Here is a 12793-nt window from a genome sequence, read left to right as displayed (position 1 = left end):
GAGTTCAGATCTCATCACTGATATTAAAAAAAATGGGAGAAACCTGACTCATTTCAATTATTTTTATTTTTTTCTTGCCTGAATGTAAGCCCAGGACAGCCTCACAGACTGTTTTGCATGAATAAGGTGGAGACTGGGGGAAGTTCTCACCCAGTGGCCCAGAAAGGAACCTATGATGCTATCCCAGTACCCTACTTGGCTGGCTACCCTTCTAGCTCTGGTACCTGGAGCTGCTTGCTTGGTCTCCTCTTGCGTGAAGTGGGGTTGCTCTGATGCCCTCCTGGGAAAGACTGACAGCATGCCTTGCCCGTTTGGAAGGACAGAAGCATCTGTGTGATGTCTGAGGGTCTTTCCCCTATGGGTGAGTATTACTTCTGTTGTCACTGTTATATGATTTAGCTGGCCTGTCTCCCCAGTGGTCCCTGGATAAGGAGATGCCTTGCAATGTCATTGACATCCCAGCCCGTGGGTCTTCTGGTTGTATGCACAGGGCATACTGGAGACACAGTTCCTCTGTGTGTGTGTCTCAGCCTTTTGGATGTGATTAAAATGGAGCTTGCTGTGAGCACATGTCCCTAAAAGTCAGGATCCTTACTGAGAATGGCTGTCATCTGTTTCCTACTCCCTTGATGACTCTTCATTTTCTCTGTGGTGTTTGGAAGCTGGTGACTTCTCCCAAACCAAGTGCTGGAGGTAAGTGCCTCAGAAAATAATTTCCTGACCATGACACCCAAATCTCACATCCCCATTCCCATCTTCCTCATCTGTCCAATGACAGTTTTTCAGGGATTCCAGGGGGATTTAGGGATGCACAGAGAGACAGCCATTCAGTGAAATATCCACTATAAGGGAACATTCAAGATGAAGCCACAAGTGACTGCTGAGCCTTTGGCCCTTGCACAGTATGACCATCTAAATTTAATTAGTTCATACCTTTGCTCTGCCTCTACAAGGCCTTTATAAAACCAAGTTCCTTCACTGTGCTTCTGTGCTCCAGGCCTTGGCAGAGGCTAGATGCAGGCACAAACCCATCCATGGTTTTTCTGCCATTGCACACTCTGTCCAACAGTCATGAATGAGGAAAGGGCCAACCTGAGTGTGTCTCTGGAGGCCTGCATAGAATCTGGAGGCTTCCCAGTTTGCCAGTGCCTCTGGTGTCCCACCAGACAGGAAGACAGGCTTTCTCTGACTCTGGAGCCTGAGAGTCCTCCAAGTGGGGCACTAGCTGAAATGTCAGGCTGCTTTCCCTCTTTTCTGGAGCAAACTCTTACACCTTTCTGAAGCTCCCGACTGGGCCATATCTGAATACTTGAGGCTCTGGAACCATTGTCCACCTCCATCCACACCAATGCTGAGCTAATTAGGAGCAAGAGGTGACAGTGCTTCATGCTACATGTTCAATCAAGAGCCCCAGAGCCCCTCCAAGAGCAGTGTTTTGGAAATCATGATTATATACGGTAGCCTTGGTCAGAATTATTTGAGGCTCCTACTACATGCCTTATAAGTTCCTAGAAAACACTATACCCATCTTTACAGTAAACACCAAGGTCCTTTTCCATATGACCTTCATGTCCTCACCAGCATGGACTTGGCAAGTCTTAGGTCTCATTTTCTATTTCCTTCCACTAACCTCATTACAGGCATGTCTGGAACATGCCTTTTAAGCTGCTGCTCAGGATCTTTGCAGGCACTATTCCCTCTGATGCTCTTAGCTCCACACCTTTAGCCTGCTCAGATGTCAGCTTCATAGTTGGACCTTCTTTGACCTCCCTATCTGTGACTTCTCAGCTTCCCTCCTGCATCAATGTCTTCACAGGACAGCTAGCTTTTCCTACCCATTCATGAGTTTAGTTCTTAGTTTGTTATTCTACTAAATATGACACTGTGGGCTGGGGGTGCTTATTGTGCTATTTTGCTCTGGTTTGGTAAGCCCCTGGAACAGTGTTGGTTACTTAAAATTGCTCAGGAGTTAGTTGTTAGACAGGTGAATTATCTGCCCTTCATCTACTCCTATCCCAATGAGGCAAAAGCAAAGAGACCTTAAGAATGTTGCTTAAACTCTTGCAGCTAAATTGCAATATGTGTTGATAAACATGACCAACAAAGACTTCTGGATTATTCTCTGTGTGCCAGGAGCTGGATTCATACAAGGTCCCTGAGTGTGGAGCTCACATTTCAATTCCTCTGCATGGGATTCTCAGTCAGACTTGTCCCAGAATCACAATTTCCCCATCCCACCACTCTGATTTCTATGTTCAGGCAAACATTATTGTACCCAGGAAACTAGTTATGATCTATTTGAAGACAGGGGGTTGCTCCAGCTTCCCAAATTCTTAGGCAAGAAATATGGACTCTTGGGTTGTTAGCTTGTGGGTATGTTTGCAAATGACTCTTTTTTTTTTCTACTTCAAGCTCCCCATGGCTTCCCCTCTATTCTGTTTATCCATCATTGTGGCTTCAAACAGCCATAATTTTATTGCAAAACTCGTTTTTCAGGCAAGGGAACCAGACAAGGATCTGATGAATGGGTGTTCTGCTTTACACCATTAAACTCCAGAAAACCCAATCATCTAAAACTTCAGAGTTTGAGTAGGTGGAATTTTTGAAGAAACCATTCCATAGCTCTTCCCTCATACTTGGGCAGATAGATGATGATATGGTGGCTAATATTCTCAACTTGACAATATCTAGAACCATAAAGAGGCAGCCGCTGTGTGTGTCTGTGAGGGGAGTTTGATTTTTCTAGATAAAATTAATTGAGTAGGAAGACCACCTTCAAGTGTAGGCAGCGCCACCCCATCTCATGGGCTGGGGTCCTCCAGTGCGCAAAAAGGAGAAAGTGAGTCCCTGTTTTCTGACACTGGATGGCATATGACAAGCTGCCTCAAAGCCCTGATGCCCTGCCTTCTCCACCATGGTGGATATCATCAGTTGTGAGACAGAATTAACCACCCCTTCCTTCCATAAGTTGCTTTGGTCAGATATTTTGTCACAGAGAAGAGAAAAGTAACTAATGCAGCTGGCCAGGAGAAAGCCCAGAGCTTAGGCAGAAAGATTCACCTTTCTTTCCCACATTCCCTCTGTCAATGATAGAGCTGAGCCTGGCTGCAGTGATGCCCACCTGACTCATCTCAAATCATGAACCCTTTCCAAGAACAGAGTTTTGAGACCCGAGTCTCAGCCCCAGTGAAGCAATAACTAGAAAGGGAAGTGAAATTCTGCAAATGCCAGGCCACCAGCTTCACAGCAGTGGTTTCCACCACCCTCAACCTCTCCTGACCTCTTGGATCTGCTAACTTACTGCTACCCACTGGAAAATGGCACAGGAGTGACTCAACCAAGACTCAAATAAAAGTGCTGATATGAGAGGAACCAGACTCATCCACTTGATTTGTTACTGGGTCAGCATCAGGAGGTATAGGATGACTCTTCTAGAAGTTTCTTTCCCCAGGGGTTCACCTGGCAAGAGCATATTTGGGAAGTTTCCACAAAGGAAAAAGAGTGGTGTTTTGACTTTCCAAATGGTGGGGATGGAAGCAACACCGAGAACTCCTGTGGTTTTGAGCCCTTCTTCTTTGGGGTGAGATTGGGAGATTATCTGCACACAGCAACTGTGGGCTACAATGGATAAGCAAAGCTCGTGTCAAGGACCAACAGGAGCTCTTGGCACTCAGAGGTGTGAGGTGCTCTGTGTGTGGGGAGGTCCCCTGGCTATGTGGTTTATAGACACACAGAAGCCCTGCCTCCATCTTGTCTTACTCATGCTTCAGCTTACTAAAAGGCAGCAGTCTGTCTGTCTTCCCTGGATACTTGAGCATCCAGAAGGAGCAGAGCTGAAGCTGGCAGAGCCAGTGTGTTGTCAAAGGCACTGAAAGACAGGCTCCCCTCCCCACACAGATCTCCCAGCAGAAGGGTTTAGCCTGCATTTCTGCTGCTTGAACATCTCACATTCAGCCCAGCACAGAGTTTTCTTGTGTGCTAACTTAAGCTCTAACCTGAATATTTTGTCATGTACCTTCCTGCTGCCAGCCTTCTCCAAATTTCTCTCTAGAGTGGCCATGGTTTTCTGTCTTCAGTGAAGTCGGCACACCACACATTCTTGTCACCCATTCCGTGACTTCTCATCACACTATCCATCACTATGGCTTAAAGTAACCATGCTTTTATTGCAAATTTCATTTTGTGGTTGAGAATTCAGGCAGGGCTCATCTGGGGGGGGGGTGTTCTACTCTGTAGAGGGTAGACTGAGCTACCTTGGGGGTGCTTGCTGAAGAATCTCAGCTGGAGTTGCTGCTTTTGTCTGAAGCCCAGTTTGGAGAATCTAATTAAGTTCACATTATTCTCAGATTTTGTCTTCGTAGGGTTACTTGGAGGTGTGTCATCAGATGGAATAGTTGACCAGATTGCCACTGTATCTATCGCCTGTCCTTTGCATAGGGATTAAGGCCCCTCCCTATAAGGAGTGCTTCAGAGTAGGATGTAAGGGCTGAAGTGATAGCCCAGTAGATCAAGTGCTTGCCCAGCAAGCATGAGGACCTGAGTTCACCGTCAAGAACTGATACATACAAAGCAAAGTTTGATGACATGCATGTATGATGACATGCATTGGGAAAGTGAAGACAAGCATATCCCTGGGGCTTATTGGCTAGGTAGCCTAGACTACTTGGTGAACTTCAGGCCAATGAGAGACCCTGCCTCAAAGAACAAAATGGCTGGTTGACTCCAGAGGAGCCATACCCAAGGTTGTCCTTTTTCTTCTTCATTAATGTGAGCATGTTCTCAGAAAATATCACTTTCTAGCCACCCAGCCTGTCTTGTGAGCCAGCCCTGGTTGTCTTTACCACTTCTTCCTCCCACATTAGTCTCTAGCCACACCAGCCTTCTTCCTGTCCCACAAACACATCAAGCCAAGCCCTCTCTTTCAATCTTAGAAGTGCCTTATTTGCTGTCCCTCTGCTAGAATTGCCTTCCCCTAAAACTGCCCCTTTCTTGCCTCTTTGACTAAGTACCCTCAGTGGCACATTATCCCAGTGGACTTCTATGACTGGCCCTCTAAATTGGTTGAAAGAGACCATTTATCCCCTACCCTAAGTGCAAAACCAATTTCAGTCTATCATTTTCTTGTTACTGAGATGTTTGGTTCACCCTCTGGATTGCAAATAGCTTTGCTGTTGTTTAGAAAGTGGTCATCTCAGAAAGCCCTGGTCACAGAATCAGCCCCACAGTGCTCCTCATGGGGAGGGTACAGAGCAAAGTAACGCAGGGGCTGTAGGAGCAAACACACACCAGCAAGATTTTTTAATAATAGATGTTAAAAAATGAATCCAAACAAGGCAGCTTCCCCCACCAAACAGGACTAAGTGTAATGTCTATCATGGGCTGTGATATATGTCTGCTTGGAGACCGACTCGACAAAAGGCCAAATTTTCTTAAAAGCATGTTAAAATATTAATAGCTATCTGAAACAGTTTTCTTGCAACTGCTGCCAGTCTTTGCAAAGATGACATCAGACTGGAAAGAACTAGGAGACGTGGTAATGTCTTGGCCGTGGTGACCTACTGGGGTACCTAACCATTGGCTGCAGAGGGGCAGGCTGCGGTCTGGACGGGGAGGCCCCTGCTGGCTCCATCTGTGTGAATCAGAGTTACTAAGAAAGTTCGTATTTGACCTCACTCACCGTGATTCACTCCCTCCAGTGGGTTCTGTCCTGAAACTCCTTAAGAGCCCTACCAAGGCCCATTTGGTTTGATTCCAACCTTCCCACTGGCCTCTTCTCCTATCTGGCCCCTCTCCACTTCATGTCCACTGATATTCTTAGCAGACACTCATATCTACCCCTTTCCTAGAGCCACAGGACTCACTCTTATTTCTTCCTACAATGTTCTTCCCTCTCTGTGACGGTTAATATTGTTTGTCAACCTGACAATATCTAGAATGACTAAAGAAACAAATCTCTGGACATGTCTCTTAGCAATTATCTCAATTAACCTAACCTAATAGGTTAATTGAACTAAGAAGACCCTTTCCTGAATGTGGATGGCTGCATCCCTATGGATAGGATCCTGGGCTAAATACAAAGGAAACCATGAATTGTGATCTTGTGTTCATACCTTTCTGCTTTGCTTCCCAACTACAGATGTGAAGTGTTCAGTTACTCATGAGCCTGCCACCTTGTCTTCCCCAACATGGTGACTGTGCCCTGGAACCAAAATAAACCCTTCCCTCTTCAAGTTGCTTTTCTCATGTATTTTTTTTTTCGTAGTAACAAAACAAGTAACAAATAGGCTTCCTTATTCATCTTCTACTGTGTAAGCCTGTTGGAGAGTCATTCCTCATACCATATCCCTGTAAATTCTTATGAGACATGCGCAGAGCTTGTACATACGTGCTTTACTGTTGAGGTACATACGATGTATACCACCAATGGTGAAGTCTATTATAAGCAATGGATTTTGGGAGACAGGGGCCTGTCACTGTAGATCCTTTAGTTATAACAAATATGCCACCATAATAGAGGATCTTAACAACAAGGAAGGCCGTGGTTATGTGAGATGGTATCGTTGTCACTTTTCTGTTGCTGTGAAAAGATACCACGACCAAAGCAACTTATAATAGAAATCATTTAATTTGGAACTCAAGTTCTGTAGGGATGGTAGAGTCCATGACCATCATGGTAGGAAGCATGGCACCAGGCAGGCATGGGACTGGAGTGGTACCCGAGAACCCCCCCCCAGTAATACATTTCTTCCAACAAAGCCACACCTCCTAGTCCTTCCCAAACAGTTCCATCAACTAGGGATCAAGCATTAAAACATGAGCCTGTGGGGGTCATTCTCATTCAAAGAACCACAGTTGTGAAGTGTCTACTTCCCATTCAACTTTGTTAAAAACCTAATCTTGCTCAAATAAAGTCTATTGAGTTATTTTCTCTAAAGGAGCACATGGAAGCAACATAGTCTCCTGTGCCATTTTTTATCTTACTGTTCCCCATATAGAGAGGTTCTGGGTGTCTCTAGCCCCTTTTATAAACTCTCTGAAGTGCAGAGATTAAAGGCCCTTTTCCTTCACTATTGCATCAACAGTACTTTTCAGAGTAAGGAGCTAATAAATGACAGTGAACAAATGAATAAATCTGTTCCGTTACGCAGTGGGAACCAGATGATACTCATGATCCTGAGAGCTGGGGATCCTTTCCTATTTTTTATTGACCTGTTTGTTTGGTATACCCTGTCTCTAGTGTCCTGTGCTTTCTCCATGGAAATACATTGCTAGATATTAAGAAACAGCACAGAAGGTCTAGCATGGTCTCTGACCTACGGGTGAAGGACATGCTGGTGGCCATTTAGCCATGTTCCTTCCTCTGGTCCTTTGAGAGATCTTCATTCTCCCACTGTCCCATGCCTTCTCACCAGAAAAGAAGTAATGGTGCCATCTTTTTAATGCAACTGCCTAAGCTTAGAACCTCATGACATCTCTCTGACTTTTTCTCATCTCTCGTTTTTATCTCCAGAACCTGGAACTTGTGTTATCGTCTGACACCCAGTTTATAAAATGGAATAACTTCCTGGGAAGTACTTATGGAAAGAAAGGAAGGAAGGAAGGAAGAAAGGATGGATGGATGAGTGAATGTAAAAGGTGGTAAAGGAATATGATGGAATGCAGGAAGTTGTGTCTGTCCTGTGGACTTTCCTCCCCTTGGCTCCATTGTTTTCCCCCAGCCTTCAGCTCTGCTCTTCTTCCCTCTCCTGAGTTTTCAGAATCAAGGCAGTAGCAACTGCAGCATTCTTCCTTCATCTTACATCTTTCAAAAGCCCCTTCTGGTGTATCCTTCTCTGGTGACACCTGGTAATATTTCTAAGTTACAAAGCTTCCATTCAGCAAGAATTTATTGATGCTGCTATTACAGAACAGCACGGTGAAGGCTGGGGGATATAAAGCCTCCACTGACCTCCCAGGGGACACAGATGTGCAACCAATGGCAGGTTTCTAGGGGGAAGGGAGTGACAGATTTCATAGAGGAGTGAGCAAGTGAAATGACATGGGAAACTGCAAGAGGTCATTTGTCTTCCCCCTCTCCGCCTCCCTCACTTCATTCTCCTTTTACTGCCATTCATTACATCTCATTCACCCCTTTAGACAACACTGAATGGTAACAAACCAAATAGAGTTGCTGTGTTGAACAGTGGGGTTTGGGTATGAAAATGATCACAATAGAAAGTTATCCCCCAAACGCTGACTTCTACATGTACACACATAAATTCTGCATGTGCAAGCCTTCCCAGGTCCTCACCTGTGCACTGCGTATAAGCCATTGCTGGACCTGGAACCTGTGTTATTTTCCAACCCTCAGCTTACACCCTGGACTTGAGGCAAAGTTTCTGGTGAGCAGGGAAGGAATATTTAAGGTAAAGGAACATAACCTAGTGTGAAAAGTCAAATTCAAGCAGGAGAGGTTTGTTTGTTTGTTTGAGATAGGCTCTTTTGTAGTCCAGGCTGGATTCAAACTAAAAGTCCTCCTGCCTCAGCTTCCCCAATGCTGCAACTACAGATGCATACCATCACATTCAAATAGCAGGGGAGTTTTGATGCCTCAGGGTGACTGGGAATGTCCTGTGATTGGGAGGCAAGGACCTCTGGAGTTCTCTCTACTCAACAGAGTTCAAGGCTGTGAACTCTTCAGAGCTCCTGTCATTTCTCTCCTTCTAAATCTACATTTATATTGCCATCAGGTACCAGTTTTTAGATAAAAGATGCCAAGAAGTTTGTATGAGTCCTCACTCATTTTGTTCTCCAAAAGAGAGAAACTGGGATCATCGAAATCAAGCTGATGCTATTTCTCAGTGGGTACTAAGATGAAGATGACGACGATGACGATGATGATGATGACAGCCATAAAGAAAAATGTTAAAGAGGAGAAGATGGAAGAGGAGAAAATGGTGAGGAAGATGATGATGGCAGTTAATACTAATGACAATTAAGATGATGGTCATGTGATGATGCCTCCCCATCACAAATGTCCCCACTGACGTTTAAAGACCAGAAAATCCATGCTATTGTTTACACCCAAAGAAAGGATAACCTGTGTCTCTATCCAGGCACCTTTTTATATGCCAGTATATTCTGTTGCAGAAGAATATGCCAGGGGCACAAAATTGGGGGTTCGGGGAGATAAAGGATTTCATAAACAATAATGTAAACATGAATAGACCCCAAAGCTATCAAATGCCATGCTAGAGATGTGGGAGAAGAAATGAGGGTTAACAAGACATGCTTAAGAACAGATTGCAAGGCAGCCCGGCACCCCTGACACCTGTCAGCAAGCTGCTTTCAAAATCTTGATATTGCCTGGGAGCATAGTGAGTTAGTAGTGACTCTAAGTGTTGTTGGTGAGAGGGAAAGCAAAAAGCAGGAGAGAAATGTCTGCCTTATTTGTGTTAAGATTTCTGTTTTAGATTGCTTTGTTTTAGTTGGTTTCCTTCATTTCTTATCTCTTCTTTCCCTCCCTCCCTCCCTCTCTCCATCCTTCCCTTCCTCCCTTTCTTTCTTGTCTTCCCTTGCCTTCTTTTGTTTCCTTTCAGACAGCCTCATTCTGTAGCTCTAGATTTTCTTTGAACTCTTGCCTCAGACTCTCAAGGATAGAGATTATAGGCATAAGCGTCCATAGGCAAATGTTGCTTTTATTTATTTTTCTCTATTTCCTTTTTAAATGTTTATTCTGTTTTCTTCATGTAATTGCATATAATATATCCCCCTTTATCTTGATAATAATTTCTTGAATATTGGCAATCAGTATTTTAAATGTTATATTTAAGGCTTTTGCTTATTTGTCTATTGATGAAGTTACCATGAGTATGATGTACTCCAAGGTATAAATCACCATAAGTGCCTTTACATATTCGTTGCCAGCCATGTATGAGAACATCCATGGCAATATGCAATCAGAAAAAGCCAGAAATGGAAAAAATCCATCTATCAAAATAGTATTATCATCGTGAGATGGAGTACTATACAGCAATTGCAAGTACCTGTTAGAACTAAATGTAACCATAAGAATGGATTTTGGATTCACCATCTTGATAATATGAAGCCAATAGAATGAAAGTGTTTAATTTTTTGTCACAAAATTCAAAACAAGATTGGCAAAAGAAAATTGCTGTACATTTTGATCTGGAACATTAAATTGGATTAATATTATTAAAATTCATTGAGTTTTACTTGTGATCTGAGAGTTTTCTGTATGTGTTATATACCTCAGGAGCAATTTTAATGAAACATAATCACACATTATTAAGAGTAGAAACATCAGTAATGGAGGAATATATAGTCACTCCCAATCTGACCCCCTAGAGATGACAGCTGCCCTTCAAATATTTTGCATTTATCTGTAATGCATACACCACAACTGTTTGCTTCAGTTGCTGCACAAACCCAGTGGAAAGGAGCAGGTGAGATGGCTTCTTGAACAAAAGGATTCCAGCACAGGCATGAAGGGTTTGGAGCCCTAGTTCTTATGTAAAAAGCCATGCAGGCATGATTGCCCCTTTAGTTCCAGCAATGAGGAAAAAAGATGCGGGAGATACTGGTCCAGCAGGCTAGACAGACTAGTGGAATTCATTAACTTTGGAGATCAGTGAGGGACCCTTCCTTGGTAAGTAAAATGGAGAGTGATCAGGAAGACATGCAACATCAACCTGTGGCCTCCACACTCATGCACACATGCATGCTCATGCACCCTTATATGTACCTACACACACATACACCCACATGTACACATGCACCCTTACATGTGCCTACACACACACATACACCATTCACATGCAACCCTCATGTGTGCTTACATTCACATACACTCCACACATGTACCCTTACACATTATTACACATGCACCATGCAAACTTACCCTCACATATACCTAGAAACGCACACCCCACACATGCGCATTCACCCTCAAATGTGCCTACACACATGTTCTCTCTCACATGTGCTTACACAAACAACACATTTGAACACATATACACACCAAAAAGTTAAAAATGTTTCAGTGGTTGTATTGATTTGCCTCTTTTCTTATTGAGTGTTTTGATTGTTATAATCTTGGAAAGATTTATTTTTAATTATGTATATGTGTCTGTATACATATGTACATATGAGTGCAGGTACCTTTGGAGGCCAGAATCATATCCCTTGGATACAGAGATAGAGGTAGTTGTAAGCCACCAAATGTGGATGCTGGGAACTGAACTCAGGTCTTCTGGAGGAGCAGCAAGCACTTTAAATCAACGAGTCATCTCTCCATCCCCATTTGGTTACCGCTATTAGTGCCACACATGTTGTCACAATGACCACCTTTGATTTTCAAAGAATCCAAAGTATCACTGCTTTTCTTCATTTTAACATCTCAGAGATGAAATTATTCAATGGATTTGTATACATTTTCTAAGTGTCCCTTCAAACACCCAATGTCTGTTATTATTTGGATAAGAATGAGAAAATAGAATATCCTCTTAGAACAATCACCTGGTTTTGTTCCAAGAATATGAGTCTCTCTTTGCAAAGCTTTTTGAAATTCAGATTCAGCTTGGAGCAAAGCAATTGGAAGCTATTTTGACCAGGATTATCTCCGGGTTGTGGATTTGGCCCACATGCCTTTTCTTAGCTTAGTGGAAGTAAATGACTCATCTAGCTTCTCCACTTTCAAGGATTGATTGTGTTTGTCTGAAGAACTCTATTGAAAGCTCTGAGTGTCCTGAACCATTAGTAATGCCTGTTGTGTCACTGAAATGGGAGAGTCGTGTTGTTTGGAAGTTCACCCAGCTCTTCCACAGTCTCATGAAAATTCACTTCACTAGTGTGCTCGCTTATAATTCTATTCATGCACAAGTTGCCAGTGTGGAACTGTTTGCCAAAAACATTTCTTTTTAAGTTTTAAATTAAATATTTCTATTTTTGTTTTATGTGTATATGTGTTATGGTGTGTGTGTGTGTGTGCGTGCATGCACACACACACACACACACACACACACACACACACACACACACACACGGAGGCCAGACATCAATGCTGGGTATCTCCTCTGTCCAATTCCACTTTATATTTTGAAACAGGATCTCTCATTGAACCCAGAGTTTACCGACTGGCTAGACTGGCTGGCAAGTTAGTTCTGGGGAATGTACTTCCATGACCCCTATACACCAATATGTTGCTAAGGGAAGAGACACATGTCATCATAGCTAGCCTTTACACAGGCACTGGGCGGATATGAACTCTCAGGTCCTCATACATATACAGTAGGGGCTTCTTCTCCCCAGCTCATTTCATATCATCTCTAAGTCCTAGACAGAGACAGGATATGCACTGAAGTAGCAAGTTTGTTGTTCTGATTAAAAGCAAACATGCACCTACATACATTCACATACACATTCAATATACACATACATGGACATACATGTACACATGCACACAGGACACTCACCTGTGCCTATAAATGTACATACAGAGACACACATGCACACATGAGTGCACACATGAGCACATATAAGCACACCCACATGCACAAAACACATATACAAATAAGAGCTGCATTTAAATATAAACATACCAGTTCAAGACAGGAAACCCTATAAAATTATGTTTCCTCTGACCTTTCAGCAAAAGCATAATTTTTAACATCTCTCTTTTAAATTAAGAAATATGTTGAACTTAAAAAAACACATTGCTAGGCCAGGCATGGTGATGCATGCCTTTAATTCAGCATTTCAGAAACAGAGGCAGGAAAATCTCTGAGTTCTAGGC

The sequence above is a fragment of the Phodopus roborovskii genome, unplaced genomic scaffold (assembly GCF_943737965.1).
Source record: "Phodopus roborovskii unplaced genomic scaffold, PHOROB, whole genome shotgun sequence".
NCBI classification, from domain to species: domain Eukaryota; kingdom Metazoa; phylum Chordata; class Mammalia; order Rodentia; family Cricetidae; genus Phodopus; species Phodopus roborovskii.
This window is presented reverse-complemented; position numbering follows the sequence as displayed.